The 21162-nt window shown below is 40.7% G+C and overlaps 1 long non-coding RNA gene across 1 annotated transcript in view; it reads right to left on the reverse strand.

Annotated features, from left to right (window-relative positions):
- Window positions 1-14573: 14573 nt before the first annotated feature.
- LOC307224571 overlaps window positions 14574-21162 on the reverse strand; it is a 119833-nt gene continuing 113244 nt past the window's right edge. Inside the window, exon 3 of the long non-coding RNA XR_013842674.1 lies at window positions 14574-14688. This is a non-coding gene — a long non-coding RNA (uncharacterized lncRNA). The remainder of the gene's footprint in view (window positions 14689-21162) is intronic.

A 21162-nucleotide genomic window follows, 5' to 3' on the forward strand; every position in this document is an offset into this window, starting at 1 on the left:
ATATTCTTAGAGGTATGCTTCATGCACATTCACAATATGAGATTTTCTTTCTTTCCTTAGATGCCAGTGTGCCACATTAACAGGATTGTAGCAATCCTGTCTTCTTTCATTACATATTCATTTTAGTTCCATATATTTGTTTGCTTCTGGCATTAGCCAAAGATTTGCTATACTAATAAATAAGTGCATTTTATGTGATTCCACAAAGCAATGTTCCAGTATTGACATTGGAACTGCTGGCATTGCAGTTTTCTTAGTACTGGCTTTGCAGTACACCAAAGCATATCTTAGGATGACAAGCATGTAGTGTAATTAGGACTTAACATTTCCACATGATTATTATTATTTTTTTTTTAAAAAAAATATAAATCCTAAGCATCATTCAGAATCGGGGGGATCTGGGAAATTCCAGTTGAAGTATAAAGAGAAGGCAATGGGGCAGAAATTAAGTGCTGGTAATAAAAATAACAGAATGTGTGCTTTGCTTTTTAGGGTCTCAGGTTCAATCTCAAAAGTTCTCTGTATAGCAAAAGACCTCTGTTGGGGACCTTTTAGAACTGTTACCAGTCAGCTAGATAGTACTGGGCTGGATGAACCATAGATACTTGAAGATAAATCCCACTGAACTCAGGGGGACTTCTCAGAAGAATGCACAACCACTGTATGGCTATATTCACATGAATCAATGGAAGTGGCATTGAGTAAAAAGGTCATTCAACAGGGTATGTCTTCATTTACAGGAGTCACTCTATCCGCTCCCAAAGGGCTCCCAAAGGGCTAGTGTATAGTTAAGCCCTGTAAGAATATCCCATTTTTCATTGCTGTGCCTTCCATATCCCCCCCCTCCAAAGACCTCATCATGATATAGATAGAAGCTCTTGGGGAGGGAAGGGTTGGTTTGTGGTGGTCTAATGAATGTTTCCTCTGCAGAATAATCACAGTATGTAATTCAGCCAAAGCTGGTAAAAGGCACCCCTAGATAATGAGGTCAGCTGGTCCTCTTCTTGGACAAAGATGGACCCAGAAACACCCACTGACAGTGAGCCTGTTTTTTTCAGGAGAAGTATGACCCTATCCAAAGCAGATAATAGACCAATTATCTGGATTCAGGAACTACCCACCCAGAGTGCCTCCAGGATTCAGAGTCATATTTCACGTTGAAACATTTCTCTGCACCAAAGTGCTGATTTACAAAAAAATTATCCCCCCCCCCCATTTACATTATGTGAAGGAAACCATAGTAGTGAAATGCCAGCTGCTGGTGCTGGCAAGTCATAATTCTTGATTCAAAATCAAGTTCAATCCTGTACACTGGGAAATTGTATATAGTGCTCTTCTCCCAACTTGGCACAGTTAGGCATTATAGTTTCAATTTCTTCCTACTAGAGAAGTTTGTTAAGTAAAGCCTATACATGATGAGGCACATTGAAGGCTTGCTCTATTGTTACCAGAATGACTTTTCTTTACATGAGGAATTTATGTTCTTTACATGAAGCAGGGAGCTAAGCCAAGAATTTAATGAAACCATGCCAATATTATAACCCACATCTTCCTTTAAAAAAAGTTCTTTGACCTTGTTAAGCAGAAGACTTATGGAATGGCAGTGCATTCACTTGAAGTCAATTTAGCTGGGCAACTCCTTTGATCCACACCTTAGTTAAAGACCTAAGGGAGAACGGCTAAGAATGGCTAAGAACGGCTAAGAACGGCTAAGAACGGCTAAGGGAGCTGGGCATGTTTAGCCTGGAGAAGAGGAGGTTAAGGGGTGATTTGATAGCCATGTTCAAATATATAAAAGGATGTCACATAGAGGAGGGAGAAAGGTTGTTTTCTGCTGCTCCAGAGAAGCGGACATGGAGCAATGGTTCCAAACTACAAGAAAAAAGATTCCACCTAAACATTAGGAAGAACTTCCTGACAGTAAGAGCTGTTCGACAGTGGAATTTGCTGCCAAGGAGTGTGGTGGAGTCTCCTTCTTTGGAGGTCTTTAAGCAGAGGCTTGACAACCATATGTCAGGAGTGCTCTGATGGTGTTTCCTGCTTGGCAGGGGGTTGGACTCGATGGCCCTTGTGGTCTCTTCCAACTCTATGATTCTATGATTCTATGACCTACTGCTGACCTCCAGAGCTTTCTTGCTTGGCTGTGTCTCTGCTGCCTGCTTCCTTCAGGCATGTGAACCAGTGAAATGTAGCTGCAGTGGTGAATCTCTGAATATAAAACAAGCCACACTATTTAGACACTTTGAACAATTTACTCCAGCATGGCCTCATTTGAGTCAGCAGAATTGCTTTGGAACAAGAGGTCTGAGAAATGCTACCATTGACTTGAATGACTTCTATACGGTTTGGTGCCTAAATGCAGCCTTATTTCGAAGATAAATTCCCTTTAGAATTGCAATGGGGGTGGGTGGGAACAGCATGTAGTATTTTCTTGTAACTTGTTTCCAGAAAAGTTAGAGAAGTCCGGGTTAGTCTCAAAGACATGTAACATAATAACCTAAGAAATGGCCTTCAAATCAGTTTTAGAATATTCTTTAGACAGAAAAAAGTTCATGTAGCTATTTTTAAACTGCAGTGTCTGCTGCGAATGATCTTTGGAATATTATTGCAAGCCATTGGGGAGGTAGCCTTTGCCTTAATCCAAGCCATGTGTCAGTAATAAACAAACAGCTGACTTTTTATAGACATTTTACAATATGTGTATTGACAGAAGGACATTCTATATTTCAGTAGAATAATTTATGCCCTGTTTTCACTGTTATAGCAGCACAGTTTCAGCACTTCCTCTCTAAGGACTACATTTAATTCCCAGTGAGGTCAATGGAACAACAAACTACTGCATAAGGGGTTGGTAAACGCACAGTTTTACACATTTAAGCATAGACCTGCTATTGCTGAAAGGGAGTCAAATAAACCCACTAGTCTTAGATCTACCATGTTTATGTTGTTGGAGTATCAGGGTCTCAACTGGCTTGCCTTAACTTAGTGTCCTTACCCAGATGTTGTTGAATTACAACTATCATCATTCCAAGTGTTCAGAAATGATGGAAGTTGTTGTCCAGCAACATCTGGGAATAACCTAGAGACCCAAAAGAATTACTTGAAAGCTAGAGTGGATAAGATTACATCAGACTAAAATGTGACTGGTTATGGTGTACCTGACAAATGACCTGTAGTATAATCTAAAGCATGTTTACTCAAAAGTAAGTCCCACCTATTTCAAAAAGACCAACTTCATCAAAATTGGGTTTAGAATTGGTCTTAATGATTCAAAGTCCTCCAGGAAGCTCTTGAGTATTTTTTTTTTTTGGGGGGGGGGGAATACGTTCGCAAATGCTAACATGATACTGGTTAGCAAGAAAGAGTATTTTATGCTGTATGTCTTTCACGTTTTGTTTCTTTTATATCCTCAAATACTATTATTGATTTCTTTATTAAATTTCAACCCCATTCTTCCTCCCAAAGGATCCCAGGCCTGTGAAAATCAAAATGCTTGAACAATAAAGGTAAAGGTAAAGGGACCCCTGACCATTAGGTCCAGTCACGGACAACTCTGGGGTTGCAGCGCTTATCTCACTTTACTGGCCGAGGGAGCCAGTGTACAGCTTCCGGGTCATGTGACCAGCATGATTAATCCACTTCTGGTGAACCAGAGCAGCACATGGAAACGCTGTTTACCTTCCTGCCCTATTTATCTACTTGCACTTCGTGCTTTTGAACTGCTACGTTGGCAGGAGCTTGAACAATACAGTAAAATATTTAAAACACTTTAAAATGTTTGAAGGCATTTAACATATCTAGAAACATCTAAAAGAAATCACATACATTCACAGTTGTTACCTGTGGCCAGTATGTTTCAGCCATCAAATTATCTACCATGAATTGAATTCACAACCAGTGGATAGGGTGAACTGCAACGTGACAGTTTCCATGGGCCCATCCACCCTTCTGCTTATCCAGTATTTAGAAAGCATGGATCCAAAAGGTTTTCCACTTGTCTCATACTTTGTAGGCATGGGTCTGAATGGTTTTCCATTTGCCCTGCTGCTTTCCCTGGGGAAACATACTTTTTACCACTGAATCGGAGCAAATGTCAATCCTTGGAAAACCCAACTGCTGCTTGCTCTGATTCAGCAGCAAAGAGTGGGGTTTTGCTGTGGACGAGCCCCATGTCCAAGACTCATGTTAAAAGAGATGTTTAGCTAATATGTGTTCATCTAAGCAGTCTTAGAGGCATACAGTTGCTTAAGATGTATAGTGCAGTAAATGGGGAGAAGAGGCACAAGTGGAATGAATTGTTTCAAGCTCATCCCCTATGCAATGGCAGTAGGAACCCAGGAGATGCATAGGGAGAAGTAGGCAATACAGCAGATAATTGAAGCCTAAGGCAGTAGCCATGGAAAGCTTTTTTGTTCCACGTTTCAGTTTTCTCTGGCATCATTTTATAAAGTTTTTAGCTGCAAGCACCACATCTTCCATGGGGAGGATGTGTTCCCTCCTCCAGACACATCTGAAGATTTCTCCCTACTTTTTATGTTCCACAGGAAGCATTAGTAGAAGTGTTTGTGCTTCTTCTTTCCCTGCACTGAAAGAACATTACACAACATCTGAAACTGAGTGAGATGAGTTTTCAAGCTGTTGTTAATATTTGTGGGGCAGGAAGGGGGGGGGGACAAAGTTGCAGATATAATTTATTTTTATAACCTTAGGACAAAGCCAGTTTATGATAATGGCCAAGAACAGTGTCCATGTATCAGAGTAGCACAGGCGTGATGAGTTCTCAACTCACCTCTGACTATGACAATGCTCTCTGTGTCAGCCCAGAACTACATGCAAAAGCTGAATGCAGTATTGTTTAATACATTTTTAGACCTAGAGCTTAATCTCAACTTTCTAAATGGAATTTGCTTTTAATTTACAATTTAAAAACTTGTGTGCTACTGTTTTACTGATATTTTATTACGGTGATATGTTAATTATTTCAAGTGATGCGCTAAACTGCCTTGGGAGCATTATTGAAATTCCTTCCTTCCTTCCATTTCTCTATTTCACCTTACTTTTTATTCCATCTAGTTTGGGGTGACAATGCAGTGGTTGAAGACCAATGGGCCTTTATACTCATACAAAGGGCTGCAGAATCTTGGGGAAATTATCATAGTTAGTTAACAACATTAATGCTATACAATGCTGATGTTAGGACTCACATAGTTTCTTTGGCCCTCCCAAATTGCCTATGTAGGTAGGTACCCCCTGCCCGTACAGGCCAGTCTTGCCAGACTCTAGGGTTGTGCGCTCATCTCACTCTATAGGCCGGGAGCCAGCGCTGTCCGCAGACACTTCCGGGTCACGTGGCCAGCGTGACAAGCTGCATCTGGCGAGCCAGCACAGCACACGGAACACCGTTTACCTTCCCGCTGGTAAGCGATCCCTATTTATCTACTTGCACCCGGAGGTGCTTTCGAACTGCTAGGTTGGCAGGCGCTGGAACCGAACGACGGGAGCGCACCCCGCCGCGGGTGCCTATGTAGGTACCCTGCCACATTAAAGAAAACACACCACAACTTTTCTTATTACTCTACAGCAATGATGGGACCTCTCAATGATGCTGATGCAACCAACCTTATGGGTAATAATGTGAGAGGGAAAGAAAAAAGTCAAAAATCTTGTTGAACTTGTTATATATATTGTCACAAAAGACAATAGTGTTAATTGGACAAATTGGACAAATACTCCACACCCCACATGTACTGGAACAATAGTTTCAATTCTGTTTACTTTTGTATTAAAATTATTAATAAAATGCATTAATTTTAAAAGTGAGAGCGAGCAAAGTCCATCTTAAATAGCATGTGTTTTGCATCAAAATGGGAAACTTGTCATATGTGACTAGGAAAGAGCCTGAATCAGAGCTAGTATTGAGGCTACAAGTAATAGGTTCCTGCATGCTATAATTAAGCAATCTCTGAATCTGAGTCAAAGTGATATGTAAGATAAGGAAAAGGGGGGGGGGGGAACTAAGAGCCTTGGTTTTTTTACTGAACAACTCCAATGAGGTAGTGAATAAGGCTGCAGTTCTATGTACATGTACTTGGGAGTCAATTCTTTCAGGTAACAAACATAGGATTGCTCAGTAAGTTTGAATACCAAGAGTGAGAACTTTCAGAATGTAATTATATTAGACTGTTGTAGAACAACAAAGAGTCTTGTGGCATCTCAAAGATTTCTAAATATATATGGAATGCTGTGTTTTGCAGCATCCCCCCCCAAAAAAAACATATTCTAATCCAAATTGAGAAAAATAAAGGCATAGCTGTGTTTTAAGCTGGTAATATACACAAAGCCTTACTGGGCTGTCATCCACTTCTTCAGATGCAAGAGTGGACACTATTACCTCAACAAAGACAATCCAAGCCATGCTCACATGTAAAGAGTACATTTCAAATAATACTCTGCCTTGCATCTTCCAGCAGATGTGTTGAGGGTGATATGTGATAGTTTAGATGTCAGAGGACATAACTTTGCTTGTAAAAGGATGGCTGCAATTACTCAGATCAGGTTTTTCTTTTTTTATTGCTGCTTTTACAATTATCTCCCCAGGATAATGTGATTCCTGAGCTTCCAAAATGAGGCAACCATAGAGATTTTATAGACGAATCATTCTTCCTCTTTATTTATTATTGCCGTTTCAAAATAAATGCTGCCTGCGATCTGAGAATGGACTGGGCTACTGCTTGATTACCTAACCCATCGGGGCCCTTGCCAACATTAATCAGCATATCATTTACCTCAGAGATCCGAAATGCTAAGCTAAACATGGCATTTATTTCCACATTACTGCATCTTGAAAGGCGCAAGAGCCTCCGTGAGGGGCTCTTAAAAAGGAGCGACGGAGAACAATTCTAACGAGATGCCGCAAAACTCCAGAAGCACAGGCACGTGAATGATTACTCAAAAGGATTTGAAGTGGCCAAACTTTATGTACACACAAAGCGGGAGCATTTCTTGTTTCTGAGTCACAGGCCAGCAAGACCTTTAACCTCCACGCCATAGATCTCTTACCCAAGCAAATTACTTACACTGGACTACTTCATAAACAATGGAAGCTTTAAGTGCCCCACCAGGCATTACAAATAAGGCACAGTTCTGCTTGTGCAGAATTTCATTGAGATTGAAATGAGTCTCCTTGGGATGTTGGTTTAAACCTTTTAAACAATTCTTCTGTGGTGACCTTGGAGTTAATATATTTAATCTGAGATGGGCACTAAGATTTCTAACCTGTATATCTCTCTAAAATGTCCTGCAATTAAAATACCCATTCTAAAATAGGATATATCTCAGTTTCAGTCTATGCTGGGACTAAGGGAGGGATAGTGTGATTTAAAAAATTAATAAATAAAAATAATTTGTGCTATATTTTCAGACCACAGCCACCAATGAGTGGCACTGATGAGGACAAACTCATTTAGGGTAGTTTGAAGACAAACTCAAGGAAAGAGCCATCCATACAGTACATAATTAACCTGTGGAATGCCCCAACCACTGGGTGTTGTGGCCACGTTAGATGGGTTTTAAAAAATATAATACAAATTCATGGAAGGTAGATCTATGGATATTTTCGAGCTCTGATAGCTCAGTGAAACTTCCATACATGGATATAGTAATATATATTTCATATTAAAAGAGACTAGACTCAAACAACATGGGACATCTACCACCACCACCATTGTCATGCTCCACTTGCACATTTCCTGGAGATAGATTGCAGACCACTACTGAGACAGAGGCTAAATGGATATTTGCTCCAATCCAGTATGGCTTGTGTTCTTATGGGGAACCGGTTATCAGCTGCAGTCTTGGGTGAGGAGAGTCCAGTTCATGTAGTGCAGAGGTCATAATCAATGATGGGTGGTGTTCACTGGGTTTGATAGGGTGTAAGGCAGGCAGACCAATGATAGGAAGAGCCAGAGCCAATGACAGGGGGAACCAATTTATTCTAGTTTTGTTCTTATCCTCCTCTCTGCTTTCAACAAGGGCAACACTGAGCCTAAGTGGAAGGCTGCTGATGGTGAGTGCCATACCTTGGAGTGGTTCTAAATAAAAAGGAAGGCAGGTGGGCTGGCCAGGGGAAGTCCGAGATTTGTGGGGCAGTTCCCCTTTGTCCAAATGGATCAGTCTCCACTGGAATGCTGTGCCTGAACAGAGAAATCTGGCAGCCAGCACTGCATGGACCAATGATGTCACTAATCTGCACGGATGGCTGTAGTGTCTCTACAACTGTCACATTATAACTCCAGAACCATGTGAACGGGCACCTTACACACTTCACACACCAACTGTTGACATGGGGTGTTCCTAGGCTGGAACTCAGTGCAATCAACACACAAAATTAACTGAAAACAGCATTTTGTTCAGTAATTTTCAAAACCAAATATTGTTTCGAATTCACATTCCCAAACAAAAGTGAACATTAAACACACACAAACACACCAGTAGTGAGAATATACCATTCTTCTCTGAGATAGCACATTCTTTGTTATTTCACCAAGCAAATGTCACAGGTGTTAACCCTTACATGTTAAACATCTAAAACCAATTCTTAAATCTAGCAATGTCTTCTCTAGCATTCCCTCCACACTTTTTTTGTTCTCTCCTGTTTTATTACTCTTCTTTCAGTATTAATGCCTGTTTTCCTCCTCCTCCTTCATCTGTTGCTTGCCATCTCCTGTTGCCATAAAGTATATCGCCAAACTCTATATCCACTGGGGGAGGTGATTTATTAGATGGAACAGGCAGCCTATTGGTGATCATCAAGAAGAAGTAAAACAGACCAAGAGCTTTTGGAAACTATAAATACTTTGCAAATGGGTGAAAGGGATTAAGGGAATACATTCTTGGGAGATTTAATGTTCCAGAGATCTAAAAGTCCACATCTGTGGCCAAATGACCCCAATTTTCATTTAGCAAATTCCCTTCTAAACCATCTTAAGCTGCGATTCTTTTTTTTTTTAAATAATATTTATTAAAGATTTTCAAATATAACAGAAAAAGAAAAACATCCAAATTTAAAACCTAATTTTCATTGGCATCCTTCCAGGACTTCCCCTCCCCTCCCCCTCTTGTATTCCAATTCTTTCAAATAGATTCAACAAATTCTTACCCCAAATTTTAAAATTATTTATCATTGACCCAATTTAAAAAATATTTTCCCATCCCCTAAAATCGACCTGTTCCCTTCCACGAGTTCCCCTCTTTAATATGCAATACAGATTAAAATAAACAGAAAAATAGAAAAAAGAATAAAATGTAATTTAACACCCTTTGGATTCCAAATTTCCCTCCCCCCTTTCCCGGTTGCGTTCCCAATGTCTGTCAATATCTACTGTCATCCTGGAGCTCCCACATCTAAACCACAGTCCTTCACCAGTCCGTTTTGCCGTCTTTTTATTAGTCTTTGCCGTCTTTTGGTCATCTTTGATTTCACATGTCCAATCTTGGAAGGAGTCTATCTTCCAACTTTGTCCAGTTCTTGTTATTCTTGTTGTTCTCTCTCCTCCTCTTTTTTTTTTCCTGCTCTCCTGCACAAATGTTCTAATTCCAAAAAGCTTCTAATTCCTCTGCAGGGGCTTTGTTCTTCAGGAACATTACGTCAAGTCCCTTCCATTCTTCAATAGATAAATCTATTGTCTCCTTTAGTGTGTAGACCTCTGTAGACAAAATAGTGTTCCATTTCTGCAGTTTCCCAGGAGATAAAAAGTCCTATTCAAATTCGATGCCAACAATACTTGTAGTGTCCCACAGCTCCTCTAGAGGGATTATAGTAGCTCAGTTTCCTTCCCGATCACACCCAACAGTCAAAGTAACTTATTATTCCTTGTTTTAAACAATTTATATCCAATTTGTAACAAATGTGACCAGCAAAGTCCTCGTAACAAAGTTCTCTTTTTGTTCTTCCGCTTTGACAGCTCCTTTGACAGCTGTCAAAACCTCTATTTCTCCTCTCCCGGCGCTCTTACGGATCGCTCCCGGGGTTTCGGGGGGGGGGGGGGGTTGGCTTTTAATTCACATTCCACTTTTCTCCTCCAGCCCAGTCTTATAATTTTCCATCGCGAAGTTAATAATTTTATCAAAAAAAAGGTTGCACTCGATCTTAGTTGTCAAATCCTTTGCTTTAGCTCCTCTACAACAGGGGGGAGGCTGACTTCCTTTTTGCACCTCCCCCGCTCGCTCCGAATTTAAAAAGAATTTTTCCCCTTTTTTAATCCAAGTTCCAATTACTCACGGGTTATTCTTTTAAAGTCCAAATTTTCAATGGAAGAAGTCAGCAGTCTCCGTCGAATGGCATGCAGCTTCGCTCGGCAGGGGAAGCGGAGGACTCACAGCACCCCCCCCCCCGTCACCCGCTCCGCAGCCTTTAAAAAGGCTCCTTTGCGGGTCGGGGGGGACGCAAACGGTGCCCGCCGAGTCACCATGCCCATGGGTTTCAGCGCCCATGGTTTTTGAGGGTCCCCGCGTCGCCGGCGTGGTAGAACCCAGCCCCTGCCGAGCAGGCTCCCTCCGGAGCTCGGAGGGAGTCCGCCATTCGGCGATGGCGCCAACCCGGAAGAGCTTAAGCTGCGATTCTTTACACATCTCTGGGAGTAAGCCCCATTGAACATAATGGGACTTTTGAATAGACATGTATAGGATTGTGCTGCAAACAGTATTGCATAGTAAAATATTTTCCTTTTCTAGCAATTATAAATATAAATACTGAATACTTTGGGCAATGTAATTAATAAGCAATTCAATAATTTCCCCCTGATTATTAATTTCTGTACATAAGACATTTGGCAAGTCTGCAGATTTTCTACATCTTCCACAAACCAGTTTATTATGTCGTGTAATTCTTTTGGTGCAAAAATAGTATTTACCCTAACCAAGGCTGAATTTGAGGGCAGAATGCATCCAGAATTATATTGTGCTACCTCAGTAACCTCCTCCCAGCCAGCATTATCCAAGAGAAAGCAAAACATCTTCAACTGCAACAATTAACATTTTTAATAAATCAAAATAAGTTCTCGATCAATGGGACACAGAATATTCAGTAATAAACTTATGCTGAATTTTCAGATCCAGACAATGAAATCTAAACATGGCTGGATTTTACTCTTACATCTGCCTGTGTTCGTTTATTTAATTATTGTATTTATATACCGACGGGTTTTCTGCCAAAGCAATTTACAATTTTAAAATACTAAAATAAATAAATGATATAAAACATGAAGTTGGCCCTTTGGGGAGAGGGGGCAGTCTGCCCAGAGCAGGCCATGATGATGTCTTTGCCCTGTCTCCACCATTCTTTTTCCTTCCCACTAGACAGATGTTGTCCAGATGCTTTATAATAAGATTATTTTTAAATGATAAATGTGCTAAATATACACATTCAGTGTATAAAGGATAAACAAATTACCTCCTCATTTGCTCTGTTTCCACATAGCAAACATTTATCCACACCAAGGCAAATTTCTCCCTCCCTCGGAATGAGCTATTGGCCCCCTCAGTACTGGCTTTAAGCCTTGATGCCCAGTTGTTCCAACTGACTTTTAATGAAGGTGACTTTTGGGTTGCTCCTGTTTTAGAATATACATTGTAATCTGCTAGTTCTTGATACTTTGGCTATGCTAGGCTGTATTTTTTAAAAAGAGCTGTGATTACTACAGCTTGTCTGTGAAATCTGTGTTTTGAAAGTCTTTTAAATAAAGTAAATACTACATTTGTGATGGCATGGGAGGAGGAAAGCACGATGATCTGCTACACATGAATGACAAATCATGCACTATCAGGTGCCAAATGGCACAAGGTAAAATAATGCTCAATGTTATGGATGTTGTGGAATTGTATTGGTACATCAATTCTTGCTTTAAGTAGTAGATGGCCTCGGCCCTGTATACCTGAAGGAGTGTCTCCACCTCCATCGTCCAACCTGGACACTGAGGTCCAGCTCCGAGGGCAGTTCCCTCACCGTGAGATATGAAGCTACAGGGAACCAGACAGTGGGCCTTCTCATTAGTGGCACCCACCCTGTGGAACACCCTCCCATCAGATGTCAAACAGTTAAAAAACTATTTGACTTTTAGAAGACACCTGAAGTTCAGGGAAGTTTTTAATGGTTGATGTTTTATTGTGTTTTCAATATTTTGTTGGGAGCAGCCCAGAGTGGCTGGGGCAACCTTGTCAGATGGGCAGCATATAAATAATAATCATCATCATCATCATCATCATCATCACACCGACCTTAGTGGCTGTTGTGGTAACAGGACAGGTGTTCTGCTGTGTCCAGCATTTCCCACCTACAGTCAACAAAACTATTTTTGTTTCATTTGCTTCTAGACAATAAATCCCCCCCCCCCCGTTTCAGCACCCAGCAGGCTTTCCCCTCCCAGTATAGTAAATGGCTAAAGATAGTGGCATTTTAGCAGCAACCACACTCCTTGTAATCTTATAAATCTGTTACTGATCATAGAATCATGAGGCAATTTGTACAAGAGTCTTAAAGGGACCCTTTGACATTTGATGTCTTGAGTGCCTGGTACCCTTTGGTTCATATTATATATCTGAGCTCAGCCATTAAACATTGACCTATAATTTGCTGCTTATCCCTGATTTTAAGCAGTTCCAAGTAGCTGATAGTTTTGGGGGCTTTGTATTCATCACCCATTTCTATGCAAAACAGGAAGGATTTGTTCAGGGCCATTTAAGATTTAGCTTCAAGAATGACCTCTAATTTCATATAAAACCAACCTTAAGACTGTGCATTTGAACAGTCAACATAAATATATCCCTTTGTCTATAAGCGTGGAAATACTCTTTCATCTGAACTGTATTCTAAAGTCAAAGCACAGCTAACATAAAAGAACATGAATAATTACTAGCTACTGAGATGCCTGCTTATCCTGCACTGGTTTATGCAGTAATTTGGAGATTTAGCTCTTTTCATCAAGTTAAAAAGATCATGACCTCCAGACACCCCTTAAATCAAAACACTTACGTTCAAGCTACTTTAAACCTATTGAACTTTAATTAGGGATGGAACTAGACTATGCATGCATGTGCCAGTGACTATGGTTTGTGAACCATGATCTTTTTATTCCAATCCATACATGCTTGCTCAAAAGGGTAGCCTACAGATCTCAGTGTAGAAAGGATGTGTGAACAGGGTTACAGCCTCTGATCAGAATACACTGCCATCAGGTAAGTTTGGGTAAAGAGAAGGGGTAGCAGGGCAAGGGTGCAAGGGCTTTTGGGTGGGTGAAATGGTGGCATTGGGAAGAGTTTGGCGCCTTGGAGGAGTGGAGGCATTTGGGTCCTATTGTGCATAATAAGATATTTCTGGTAGTGAATATCATGCAGAAATGTTCGTTGAAAACTACCCTTCAACTATCTCTCTTTTAAAATTGAGTATTTTTTCACACCCAGTGTCTTCCATTTGCATTGATCATGTGATGGTAAATAAAGGATGAATAGCATCTCAGAGCTGGTTATATGAAGGTGGCTTAAGAGAAGCAATCTCTCATTTGAACAGCATCCAAACATTTTGGCAGGTCTTATTAATTAAAGCTTTTGTTTTATTCTGAAAAGATAATGTTTCTTTCACTGTAATTTCCCAGGTCACCATTTCCTGAAGCATAAAAATATTATGATAATTGCAATGTCCAAGAACTGGGAGAGGTTTTCATTGTATGGATTTGTCAGGAGCTTTATCAATTTGCTTTGTTCATAATGGAGGGAAGTACACAGCAGGGTCTCCGAAATATTTGTAGTGGGGCCGGTGCTATTTAACTTGAGCATAAGGTATCTGGGCGCAGGTAAAAGGTAGATGATGCTAACTTTTTCAGGATGGAGAAATTTAGGATTATAGCCAACTAAGACATACTCACAGCAGACTCATTGAAAAGATCCAGAAAAGGGCAACCAACATTATAATGGGACTAGAACAACTCTCCATATGAGAAAAGAAGCTTTTTAGTTTAGGAAATAAAAAGGTGTGGAAGAGGAGACACAGAGGTGTGTAAAATTGTGTGGATCATGACCAGGTATCATGGCAGGGCCATGGCTTTTAAGTCAGGTAGGCTCCGCCTCCCTGTGAAGACTAATGAGACTGTAAGGGATCTGATGATGTCCCATGAGACCGAGGGAAGAATCATGAGACCTGGCATTGGTCAGCTGGCGGCTTCTGTTTTCCGGGAACATGGTGCTAGCTGCACAAGGTGATCCCACTGCAAGAACAGAGGGCAGCAAATCATGAGTTCTGCATGGTGTAGAGGAAGTAGAACTCAGGGTCATCCAAAGAAGCTAAATATTGGCAAATTCAGAGCAGACAAAAGGAAGCACTTCTTCCCACTGCATGTAATTAAATTCTGGAATTTGCGACTACAGGTTGTAGTGCAATGGCCACCAACTGGGACAGTTTTCAAAGGGAATTAGACAGATATGTGGAGGATATGACAATCAATTTCCGCTACCTATATGTATTACCTTCGAGATCAGAAGCAGCATGCTAGGGCGAATAAATAGATAGAGTGCTGTTGTACTCATGTTCTGTTTGTGGGCTTCTCATAAGCTTCTGCTTGGTCCCTGTGAGAAAAAGATGCTGGACTAGATTGGCCTTTGATGGGATCCAGCTCGGCTCTTCTTATGTTCTTTAAAGACCTGTAATAAAAAAGTGGTGTGGATTACTCCTGTTCAGGGTTCCAGCCACTCAACTATGCCATCATCCAGGACACTCCATTCTACACCCTGCTCTCTGGTTTTTGGTGCTACTTAAACAGTAACCATTCTATACCCACTGAGCAACGCACTGCCCTAAATGAGGTGTTGGTGGGGAGAGGGTTTCTGCCCCTTACGGTTTTTGTTATTTATTTATTATTTCTTAAATTTATATTCCACCCTTCCTGCAAAGGAGCCCAGGGTGACAAACACATCAATCCTAACGCAATACTATTCAAACATTAAAAAAAACCAGTTAAAAGCAACCTTCTAAAAACAATGGAAAACTTCCAAAAGCAATCACCTACACCCAGACCAATAATCTCAAGGTTGCCAGGGAGAGGGCTTTCAGCCATCAAAATGCTTGGATAAAATGTGTTTTGCATTCTGCAAACCTTGGGGTCTCTCCCACCCTGCTGATACCTCTGTCTCTTGTGAGTGAAGGATGTTGCTTTTGCTGCAGATTGATCCATACTTAGTTAATTAGTTTACTATAGGAAAGTCCAGCTTATCAGCCAGAAGTGGGCGTGTATGTATTTTCCAACGCCATACTGATATTTACATATCAGAACCTGGCCCAAGGCAATATAAAAAAGTGGATTAGTTCACATATAATGCATACCATGGCTTATCAAATCATACAAACCATAGTTTGCCAGTTGAGATAAAACCACAAACTGTAGTCTCTGCCAAAAGGGGAAGTAATTGATTAAAACTAAGCATGTTAGTAGAGTTGGGAAGTCGTCTATGAGCAGCACAAAGGTCATTCATGTAGTGCCAAACATGGTTTGGTGTTACATGTAACCAAGCCAGAGATTTTTCATGTTGTTGAAGGAGAAGAAAGGCTTTCACAGGAAGATCTGATTTCTTCTAATCTCTTTTGCATTGATTTCCCCATTAGTTTTTTCTCTCCAGTTACCAATTGTCACTTCAAGTACACAGTTGCTTTAACTTTTTATACAAAATTGGTAACTTTTTTTTTAATGGGGTTCCACTCCACTGACACACACATGTACATAAATTAGATTGGGATAGGAGCAAGGCAATCTTATGCAACCCCCAACCCACTGACAAAAAGGAAATAATAAACTTTTTCTCTGCCTGTTGAGTTCATGAGCTGTATTGGTATTAAAACACACATTAAGAGTTTTCTATTTTTACATGATCCTGGAACAAATTTTCAAATTCTGTCCATTGCTGAAACAACTCCATAAGTAATTTGAAACTTGTTTGAGGTCTATGTGCATGGCAGTTTTGCTTTCCCATGCCAATAGATTTGAGCTTCTTAGCCCACTAGTAATATGCCTTTGTAATAAAATCACATTATAGAATGAAACCAAAGTTGGGGAAACCTCTAGATAATAGCCAGTTATCATACATAAGATGTCTAGGACTGATTATATTGTACTATTAGCACATAATAGTTGCACATAGCAATGTGAACAAAAACATAACACATTAAGCTCATTTTGGACACCAGATTTTTCCCAGAGACTGATATCCAGAGCTTAACTGTCTTAGAGACACCAAACTAGGGGGTTACTATGAAATGCCTGAGACCCTGTTATGAAGAAGAGAAGAAGAAGAAGAGTTTGGATTTGATATCCCGCCTTTCACTCCCTTTAAGGAGTCTCAAAGCGGCTAACATTCTCCTTTCCCTTCCTCCCCCACAACAAACACTCTGTGAGGTGAGTGGGGCTGAGAGACTTCAAAGAAGTGTGACTGGCCCAAGGTCACCCAGCAGCTGCAGGTGGAGGAGCGGGGAAGTGAACCCGGTTACTCAGATTACGAGACTACCGCTCTTAACCACTACACCACACTGGCTCTCACATAAAATGAGAGATAAAATGTATACAATACATAACTTACTAAGGCTGAAATGTATACAATACATAACTTACTAAGGCTGAAATCCTGTGAACAGCAGCATTGCTTTCTTCCATCCTGCAAGATTGCTCCACATCTATTACTTAGGGATGGGACATCACTCTACTTGTGCTGCACTGGGGCTATCAAGAGTGCAGTGCTATCAAGGGCCTTGATACAGTTATCTTGATCATCTCTTTTGAGACACTTTTTCTTTACCAGGGACTGAATTATAATAATCTAAAAACTCTTACTAATTTCTATGTGTTAGTTTTGGTGGAGCCTCTGGCAACTCTTAACTGCAAGTCTAAGTAGATAAAGATTATTTTGTGTGTGTGTGCCTGGTTTCCCTTGGTTTCCTAGTTTCTAAATTGTAGGAATGATTCGTGAGCCAGAAATCAAGAATGTTTTATGTTGTTTTCAGCCTCCAACTCCCCTGAAACTGAGCAGAAATATGTCTTCTCTGTTCAGGGGTGAACTGAAATGTTTTTGTTTGTTTTTTGCCATTTTCCCCTGAGTATTTTTAGAAGTAGTCTTGAGCCATCCTGCTTGGATCCAAGTAATCATCATCTTCTTAATATGATAAAACTGACATATCATACAATGAATAATCATGAATGATTGGCCAAGATATTAGACAGGAATCTTACAAGCCTCACTTATGCATGCAGTCTGATAATCAGAACCTCCATCTCAGTTGTTGTCAGCTTTGTTTGTTTCCCTGCTTCTGGTATCTCAGAGAATGAATTGATAAATGAATTCTTTACTCTTTTAGCTGAGAGCTGCCCATGGCATTGTGCCCTTCACACAATCCACAATGCATCAGTCGCAAAAGGAACCAGTGGGGCAGAAATATGGGGGACTTTTTCATGTTTCCATGATGTATCAAAGCCACAGTTTTCTATAGTCATCTACTATGGTATTGACCCAAATGGAGAAGACAGCTTTGAAAGGATATTTGTCCCCATCAGGCCACAGATTTACAGTGGTACCTTGGGTTACATACACTTCAGGTTACATACGCTTCAGGTTAAAGACTCCGCTAACCCAGAAATAGTGCTTCAGGATAAGAACAGAAATCGTGCTCCGGCAGCGCAGCGGCAGCAGGAGGCCCCATTAGCTAAAGTGGTGCTTCAGATTAAGAACAGTTTCAGGTTAAGAACCTACCTCTGGAATGAATTAAGTACTTAACCCGAGGTACCACTGTAGTTGTCTTGGATTTTCTGAGGAAGCCTAAGGAGAAAAATGGATCAGTTCTACTGTATCAGGAGGACAGGGTTGTACATCATGGGCTGAAAGCAATCATGCCTTTGTGGAAAATGGTTCTATTACTTGATTTTCACTGACCTCTCCAAAGTTCCTATCCCCCATTTTAAAGCTGCTCCAAAGGGTGGGGTTTCTCCAGAACAGAATGGGATATAGTTCTGACTTAAAAAGTAGCGGGGGAATCAGTGGAAATCAGATGCCCTGATTTGCATTAGTGAAAACCCTTTTTGCTGAGACAAAGTTACCACCAGATACAAACCTCATTTGGCTCTATTTTAAAATTATGCTTTGCTGCGAACCTCTTTGAGTTTAATGTATATGTGCAAATAAAGTGACTATGATTATGACTTCAAAGCAGCCCATTCATTTCAACTAATCATGCCAAATACCAGAATTTTAATTCCTGTTTAATTCCTTGTGTCCCACAACATTAGTCTATAATATCACGTTTTGGATGTTGCATGCACAGAACAGCTGAGTAGCAAAAGCTATTCAGCAGCAGTAAATAGAAGATACATCTGTGTTTAGCTCAAATGAGCTGTTTCTGAGTTGCATGGAAATTATGCAGTAACTACGAGCTTTACAGCTACATTCCCCTTATGTCAGGATCAGAAAAGAGGAAGAAGCCAGAGTATGAATGCAAAAGTCACTTCTCCAACCTTACTGGCTGCAACAGAACAATGAAGTTTATGTGGGATGGAATATGAGAAACCGCATCATTTTCTTCACTAGAAGTTTGTATCTGAATTGCTGCCAGGTGGATGCAATAGAACAAAACTAGAAGAGAATGCACTGTTATTTCTCAGGTACAAATACCATAGTTCAGGAAAGAGCGAGGCAGGTATGAGCCCATTAATTTAATTGGATTTATATTCACCTAAGCTGGTGCTGAATTGTGACCGCTGTGCATTGAAAACAGTCAGCCACAGCAGCAAAAGCCTATTTCCCAGGTTCTAATTATGTTACAAATTTAAAAATATGCCCTTCCTCTCAGGAGCTTGGAACAAATTGCAAAGCTTTATCCTTTCCATTTTATCTAGACAAAAACTCTGTAAGACTAAGGGCTTGCCCACACTTCTGCTTGTCTGGTGCCTAGAAAGCCTGGGTCTGAGTGGTTTTTTGCATGTCCCATGCAGTAGAACTTGTCCCATATTATATAAGGGAGCCAAATCAAATTTCTCCACCATACTGACCCAGGGCTCTGTTGCATGCACAGCTTCCCCTTCACTTATATAGTCACAGGAAAATACTATAGAAAGAGTAGAGAAGATAGGGAGAATGAGAGAGAGAGAGAGATCCTTATGCACATGAGACATGCTTCCCCACATAAAACAGAAAGGCATTCTGCAGTTCAGATGTGGTGCAATGCATTCTTTTTAATTTGTAAAGTACAAAGGGGAGCATATATATTTATGGAAAACAAACACTTGCAGAGAGAACATCTGGCAGAGGGAAAAACCCTTGTTAAAATTAATCCCATGAATTTAGACAGCTTTTTTTTTTTTAAAAAAAAAAAAACCCCGCTGTTGAGCTTCATACGAGAGAACTTTTGCTCACATATAGAAAAGGAAAGTGTATGTGTGATATTGTGGAAAGCATGGGATTTGTTTTATATTTCACTCAAGTTACCCAAAATCTCCATTTCACCCAGTCTTGGTATCTTGCCTGTGTGGTTGCAAAAGCATATTTAGAAGATATTGCTTACCCAGAATGCTGCGACTTGCAGAAAGTTTTGATAGACTTCCAAAAGGCTAAAGCACTACAAAGCCTATTTAAGCATGTATGGATAAGCAGAATGAATAAGTTCACTCCCAAAGGTTTGTGAATTTCAATATCCTGAATGGAAGCCGCAGAGACTTTCTAGCACGTGAAATAGGTGACCCTATTCTGGTACCCTTGGCAAAGGTAAACCTGACCATTAGGTCCAGTTGTGGCCGACTCTGGGGTTGCAGTGCTCATCTCACTTTATTGGCCGAGGGAGCTGGAGTACAGCTTCTGGGTCATGTGGCCAGCATGACTAAGCTGCTTTTGGCAAACCAGAGCAACACATGGAAACACCGTTTATCTTCCCACCGCAGCGGTACCTATTTATCTACTTGCACTTTGACGTGCTTTCAAACTGCTAGGTTGGCAGGAGCAGGGACTGAGCAACAGGAGCTCACTCCATCGCAGGGATTCCAACCACCGACCTTCTGATCGGCAAGTCCTAGGCTCTGTGGTTTAACCCACAGCACCACCCACGTCCCCTCACCCTTGGCATAGCAAATGCCTTATATGTAACAGATGAGGCAGCACTTATCATGGCCTCCCAGAATGCTTATCATAGGCCACCTTCCCCAACCTCATGCTGGCTGGGGCTGATGGGAGTTGTAGTCTGAACACACTTCAAAGCCTTCAGGACATCAAGTGAGCAGTGAAGCAGAATGGAGGGTTTTGAATTTTTACTTCACACAAAAGGCAAAGGGTTATTGAATGAGTGGTGAGAGTTTGCAGCAAATGGAGAACTTTGAATACAAGTTGGCAAGGCTATTGTTGGATCATTGGAGGGCTTTGGAGATCAAACTAAAGCATTTGGGAAGAGGCCGAAGGAAGGGAGGAATAGCCCTTCTGCCAGCCCCTATTCAGCACTTGGTGCTACATGCCTCTGAACTCGGAAGCCACAAGAATGTATAAAATATTATAATGCTATATAAACCAAGCCTAGAGATCTCATGGCATCCAGACATGAGCTCTATTTCTGGTGGTTTCACCAGTATGCTTTTGTAAAGCAAGGAGGGGATAAATACAAGCACTGGTCCCACTGCTGTGTGATTCTAGCTAACATACATAAGTACCATGTTAATTCATTGGGAAAAGTCAACAGGGTCTTGAAGAAAAATTCTGCTGGAAAATTCTGCTTAGTTGCAACAACATTATAAGGAAACGTGACATGAAAACCCATCTGAGGTTTGGAATAACAGTGAAAGAAATTGGTTTTCAATGAACATCTAGCTTCAAAATGGAATCATCAATGGAATAAAAATAATGCTACAATAATCCAAATAAGCAGCTGAGTCAAAGGCATGGCATTTTGTGTGTGTGGAAGAAAAGTGGATGTAAACTGGAGAAAAGAAAGCCAAAAATCAATCAGCAGAAAACTCGAATAGTTTGCTTTAGGTCATAATGCAAACATACCTGAATTCTTTAAATAAGAAATACCAGTGTTTTGTAAATTGTGGCATGAGAGCAGACTAAACTTGTGTGATGCCCTTTTAAAGATATTTTAAAGCAGCATACTTTCCCTTC

This window comes from Podarcis cretensis (genome assembly GCF_951804945.1).
Source record: "Podarcis cretensis genome assembly, chromosome: 9".
Taxonomy (NCBI): Eukaryota; Metazoa; Chordata; class Lepidosauria; order Squamata; family Lacertidae; genus Podarcis; species Podarcis cretensis.